The sequence below is a fragment of the Nannospalax galili genome, unplaced genomic scaffold (genome assembly GCF_000622305.1).
Source record: "Nannospalax galili isolate Female #2095 unplaced genomic scaffold, S.galili_v1.0 scaffold336, whole genome shotgun sequence".
In the NCBI taxonomy this organism is placed as follows: domain Eukaryota; kingdom Metazoa; phylum Chordata; class Mammalia; order Rodentia; family Spalacidae; genus Nannospalax; species Nannospalax galili.
Genome location: NW_008343385.1, coordinates 7,759,759 through 7,766,538, shown reverse-complemented (window position 1 = coordinate 7,766,538; position 6,780 = coordinate 7,759,759).

Here is a 6,780-nt window from a genome sequence, read left to right as displayed (position 1 = left end):
AAGAAAGAAAGAAAGAAAGAAAGAAAGAAAGAAAGAAAGAAAGAAAGAAAGAAAGAAAGGAAGGAAAGAAGGAAGGAAGGGAAGGGAAGGAACTTTCCCAACATTACACCACAGAGATTCAGTCACTTTCTTTTTGATACAGGGTCTTCCGGTAGCCCCAGCTGGCCTGGAACTCACTTTGTTGAACCAGGCTGGCCTTGAACTCATAGAGAGCCACCTGCCTGTCTCTGCCTCCTGAGTGCTGGGATTAAAGGTGTGCGCCACCACACCTGGCCACTTTTTTCGGGGGGGGGTTCCTTTTAGAGACAGGGTGTCCCTGTAGCCCTAGCTGGCCTGGATTCGCTATGTCTTAGTATATACTTTTCTATTCAAAACCCTGTTAAAATTTTAATTTGGGAGCTGGAGAGATGGTTCAGCAGTTAAGAGCACTGGCTGTTCTTGCATAAGACCCAGGTTCGAATCCCAGTACCCACATGGCAACTAACAACCATCCATAACTCCAGTTCCAGGGGATCCAATGCCTTCTTCTGTCCTCTGCTGGTACCCCATGACACAGATGCACTTACAGGTATAACACTCATACACAAAATGAAAATCAATGAATTTAATTTTTTTATTTTCTTTTTAATTTCAGTTGGGTTCCAGACATCCAACAGGAACATGTATTCATTGTAAAACTGTCTGGGGAAGGCAGCTGTCTTTCCTGACCCTCCCTTCCCCCACCCCATCAAGCCCTGTGTCTCTGGGAGAAGTCTATAAACTGCCAGGACACTAAACACTGCCGAATAAACCCCAGGTCATTTTGTACTACCTGGCATTTTCTTTCCCCAGTATTTTCTTTAATTTCCTTTTCTTCTGGTCACTACGACTGGATCATACGGCATTAGTAATCTCACAGTGATATTGCTAGAAGTAGATTATCCAAAAAATTTGCAAAAGGTAACATTTTGAACTCCAAGTCATAGCTTATCTTTTAGCAACAAATCTTTTCTAGTTTTGCAATTGCCGCCCTTGTCTACAGAGCTTATTAAAGGTTTGGTTTCTTCAGATTCCTGTGACTAGTCTCCCAGCTTGAAAATAGTAGACATTAAAAGGGTTACCAGTAAGTCCCTATGCTAATTAGACTCTGGAGATCTTCTAGAATGCTGGAGTCCCCTTTATTTATGTTTTGGGGTCTCTAAGGTGGGGCATATTTAATTAAAGTAAGTTATAAGCTATTTCTGGAGAACTGCTAAGTGACAACCAAATAAACAATAACCTACATGTGGTATAGCTCGCTGAGATGATTCGAGTGCAGAGGTGAGTTTCACTACAACAAGCAGGGCAGCCAAGTGGCAAGCCATGCATACTATTGAGATAAATCTGACTCATTCACATGCAAAGTGTCACCAACACATTAAAAACTCCTTCCTCATCTACTTGGGATATGCATTTAAAACATAAAATACACGTATATAGAGATTAGAAATGCATGTGAAAACGTCTCAATGTCAAGAGCCCTGAAATGAATTTTTCTGTATGAAGCTGTGTGTTTTGACAACGCAGTGGAGATCTTTTTTAAACGTTGGAACCTCATTTAATTTTATGTCTTATAGAGTTTATAATGAGTAAAAGATTATATAAGTGTAATAATTCATCTGTAAACCTAGAAATGTACAGCCAATTTTGAAAGAGATGTACCCTAGCTCAGAAAAATGTTATTGAATAGGTTAATGCTGTTGTAATGAAACGCTTCTTTTAATTAAAATAAATTTTAAAAAAACTAGATACCATATGACAACATGTATGCAAATTTCTAGGAAAGATTAATGTAGAGTTCTGGCTAATAAGTGGTCTACTTTATAGATAGAATAGGTTGACTATCATAGTGACGACATAAGTACACTTAAGAAAGTGGTACAGTGTGCTCTATAACTGGTGTTCTGCCTTTTTAAAAAATTTTTCATTACTAAATTTAACTTCCTTAATATAAAATAGAGAACTAATCTGTCAATTTGGTTTTGTAACATGTGATCAGTTGTCTTATTTTCAATTTCATGTAGCCTATCCAAAAGTGTTTGTATTATTCCTGAAATGTTTGATAACTTGACTGGGCCACAGAATTCACAGCTTACTGATTAAACTTTATTTACAGTTAAAAAAACAAACAAACAAAAAAAAAAACCATAAAATAAAAAGCAAGCTCTGTAAACAGGAAGAGGGATGTTGGTAGAGTTACCTGTTTGTTTTCCTAGAGTTTTCACTTGAAGTCTACACCAACTTGCCAAAATGAACAATGTTAGCAAAACTGTCCTCTCAGCAACTAGATGCTAAATCCTACAAGCCTTGCACCCAGAAAGGCCGGTTGCCTTTAAGATAGTGAGCAAAGGAGCCTGAGGTTTGGAGATTTGGGGGAGGAGAAAGTTTGATAAAACCCACTTACCACACTGTAAATTTTTGAAAAACTGGCAAAAGTGACCTTCCTTACTAACAGTCCCACAGCCTTCTTTCCAGCTAAATGGAATGCTTTGCTATGCAAATACAAGTCCCATCGCAGGGGAAGTAGAGGACTCCAGATAATGAAAGGACTCACCTTTTGGAGGTAAATTAACTCTTTTAAGGTACCATTGAACAAATTACTGCACCATGCTCTAAAAGTCCTCTTAGTGCCCTAAAACCTCAAAATCACCTGAGATTAGAGTGATTCTTTGAAAGTCAGGCCTCATAAAGAGCGAGCACCATTGGGAAAAAAACATCTTTTGTCTAGTCTTGTTAAGGCACTCAGCAGAAGGTTGGGGAAATCACTCAGCAACTTAGGAGTCTGAGCCTAATCACCTAACTTTATGAATAGATTGCACTTTGGTAATTATTGTATCTGCCTCCCTTTCTCACCACCTCAGCACTCAAGAAAACCAGTACAAGAAATCAAAACAAGAAAATGAGGGATGCACTTTAAGTACAGCGACTACAGAGGGCTTGGGACACGTCCCTGGGTGTGCTTCCTCCTCTCTAGGGCACAGTGGACTTTGCCTAGGGAAGGAATGTGTTGCCATGAAGACCAAATCATGTGGATTCAAGTTCACCAACAAATTCTGTCAACAAAAACACGTGGACCTAGGACTTCTGGGACTCTACTTTTCAGGATACTTAAAACACAGAAAGGACTCACAGTGCACAGACTAAGTAAGCCTCAAGAAATCAGCCAAGAGTTTCAGTAAGATTTGGACATGATATACATAGTCCTGATAGGATAGTCCAGATGCTTAAAATACCCAAGGTTTGAAGTTTGTTTTTATTTTTTGGTCTTTTTGAGACAGGGTCTCCCTGTAGCCACCCCCCTCCCCCGGCCTCCCCAAGCTGCCCTGAAACTTGTAGACCAGGCTGGCCTCAAATTCACAGAGATCTGCCTGCCTCTGCCTCCCAAGTGCTGGGATTAAAGGCGTGTGTCACCGTGCCCGGCCCAAGGTTAGAAGTTTATACCCTATCCTTAGCCTTCTATTCACAAAGGAGTAGAGGTGACCCATATTAACATAGGTGCAAATTACACACAGGTTCTAAAGCATGTTAAAGTTATAACATTGACCTGAAATTAAGACAGAGCACAAAGTAATCATGATATAAAAATACATAAACACATGGACAAAAAGGAAACAAAGACACAAAAAGTAATTGCCTTAAAGTGATATGGTTCCAGTCATTTTGCTTTTTCATAAAATTTTGTTTTGATATTTTAGTAAAGAAAGACTAGAAATCATAGAAGGAAAAAGATAGCTGCATCTAACCGACTGGAATGAGAAGTTGACACTTTACAAGCTTTGTCTAAGCTTTCTGGAGGTGAAGCTTATGCTTTGGGTTACATAGCTTTCTCACTGACCAATTAAAGGATGTTTGTAAGGCACTTCTCAGAAAGATATGTGTTTTTCTAGCTCTAAATGATAGCTGAATTCAAGGGGCACTAGGCATAACTTTGACCATACCTGCTGTTCTTCCTTAAAAAGAGCATTTCATTATTTATTATAGATTTAATTATTTTTGCATAATAACCAATAGATTATTATTGCTGAAGTATAATTGGTCTTTCTCTCTCTCTCTCTCTCTCTGGGTTCTTCCCTCAGACCCTTCTGCTGAAATAAACTGCTTTGAAAACTGAATGACAAGGATTAAAAGATTAAGTCAGCATGGAGAGTGAGTGAACACAGTTGTATAGGTTCTTAGCTGAACCTGGGAAATTCTGTGCAGATTGTCAGCTGCTTATACCATAAAGAGAGCAAAATCCTTACTGGAGTAAGCCATCAAGCCTAGTGACTCAATCAGGATGTCTTGAACCCTTCAGAGAACTATCTGCTGGCCAGGGCTTCAGTTAATAAGGTTTAGAAAAAAAAAAAAAAAAAAAAAAAAAAGGGCTGCTATGGCTCAGAGGTTAAAAACACTGATTGTTCTTGCAGAAGACCCAGGTTCGAATCCCAGCACCCACATGGCAGCTAACAACTGTCTAGTAACTCTAATTCGAGGGGATCCAACAGCCTCTTCCGTCCTCAACGGGCATTGCATGACATGGGTGCACTTACCTACATGCAGGCAGGACACGCATACACATAAAATAAAAAAATAAATAAAATATTTTTGCAATTATGTACCCTGAATATTGCCAAAATTATAATGAAATAATGTACCTTGGGTAAGGAATCCAAGGACTGGAAGCAGAGGGCTTCATGTTTTAAATATTTTTGGTAGAAATCGTTACAGAAACGTTAGCAAAATCAAGACGATCTCTTCAGAAGATGTGGCAAACTCACTGAAGCTAGACTTCAGAAATTCTCATTAGTAAAACAACTCAGCAAATTACTGTCCCACCTTGTCCTCCCTTCTCAAAGAACACATTTTTTTCACATTTTAAAAAGTGAGCATTTCTGAATTCTATAGCTTCGTGTTTTTTGAGTCATTTAAGCTGAGCTACGTAATCTATCATATTTACATTAGAGCTTTCAAGGAATATTTTGAAGAAAGAAAAAAGCAAAGACAGTGGGAACGCCCACTAATGCTTCAAGTAAAACACTTGGAAAGTCAGTGTCTTATGAATGGCAAAGGCTTGCTCAGTATAGAAGAAAAGTTTAATCTCTTTTTCAAGAATTGACCAAACACTACACAACTTGAACTTTTGATTTTCCAAGCTTTCTGCATATGTTTGTGTCAGGCTGTTGTAACATTAGAGCCATTCAGAATTTGTTCCTAAAACCAGTCACTTTCCTTCAGTGGTGAGCGTCACAGTTCTGAACTCTTACAGTTCTGCCTGTAGACATTAGGCACTGAGGGTATATAGGGAAATGGACCCCTCCCACTGTCAGCTGGGCCACCTTCTTAACCACTCAGAATTCATTTCTAGCTGTAGTTTTCCGAGTTGTGCTAATTTGTATCACATCGCAAGCCTGAATAATGGTACATCCGTTCCAATTTGGCGCTCCACCTGTTGTCCTAAGTCCTTCTGAAAGTTGCAATAACTTCCTGATTCTCAGGCAAATGGGTCATTGGTGTTCTTTCGACATTATTTCTTTCATTCTCAAAAAGAATATATTTAGAGTGTAAAAATTGCTCTGGAGGGAAGTAGAACCATCACTGAGAATGCATATTAATAGTTGGCATACCTGGGCCTCAGGGAGGCTTTATTCTCCTTGCCTGGGCTCACCTTTGGAAAGGGAAAGCTGACTGGCCTTTGTGGTGGCTAGAGGAGGCCTGCTGAAGGGCAGCCTGCTGAAAGGCCGTCATATTATGGGTTTCCCATGTCCTTCATAGCACTTCCTAGGCCTCTCCTACTCCCCTCCTATCCCCAACTTTGGGAAGGTGAAGGCCAGGTTCTTGGTGGCAGCTCAGCCAGGACCTGAAGTTCTGAGAGCAATTGGGATGTCGTTGCTTGTGTGCATCTGATGCTGATCAGTAGGTTTGCTCCCAATACCATTCAGGTCCCTGTTAAGTCACTGTAGTGTGGCATCCCACTGTGAGCTCGCAAAGCTGGCTCCCTAATTCCCACTCTCTGTCCTCACTGAGATCTCTAAAGACTTGAACCCTTTCTCATCCCTCCACCCCTGGAGCCTTCTTTCCCCTAGTCTCCATGCTTCTACACGGCCGTTTGACCCCATTTCACATTAAATATGCCGAGCAACCGCCCTAAAGACCAGCGTGTGCTAATCAGATCCGTCTGTCTTCACAAGTTTCACCTGGGTCGCAGGTCCCCAAGGGTGGATGGGCTGGACGCACCGTCTGCTGGAGTGGGGGGACCTGAAGCAGCAGCCTGGAGCAAGGGGAGGCCAGGTGCACGTTCGCACGGGTTCGAGCGGGAAGGACGCCCCCTGGTGCCCTCGCCACCGGCCGGAGCTCAGGAGTCGGTGGGAGGCGGGCCTCTGGGGCCGGATCTTGAAGTCGGTCCAAAGCCTGGGGTGACAAGTAGAGTCTGCCAGCTCCGCAGCCGCGCGGGGCCCTCTCAGTGTGGTGCTGCCCCGCGGCAAGGGGGGCGGTGGTATGAAGCACGATCAAGACAGAAAACAAAGTCAGCAGGTCACCTGGCAGGTTCTGAGTGAATTATGCAACGAAAGCAGGGGGAATGTTCGATGCATTCCCACCCCTCTTCCTTTTTTTTTTCTTTTTTCTTTTCTTTTCTTTTTAGTCTTAAGCTCCCAGGAAGCCGGTTCTAGTTTAAGAGTTGGGCAGGGATCTAGCAAGCAGCTCTTCTGATGTGGTTAAGACTGGTGAACTCCTCAAGGGCGATTTTCTCTCTCCATCTTTCCTTAAGTAACGCGCACATAGCTC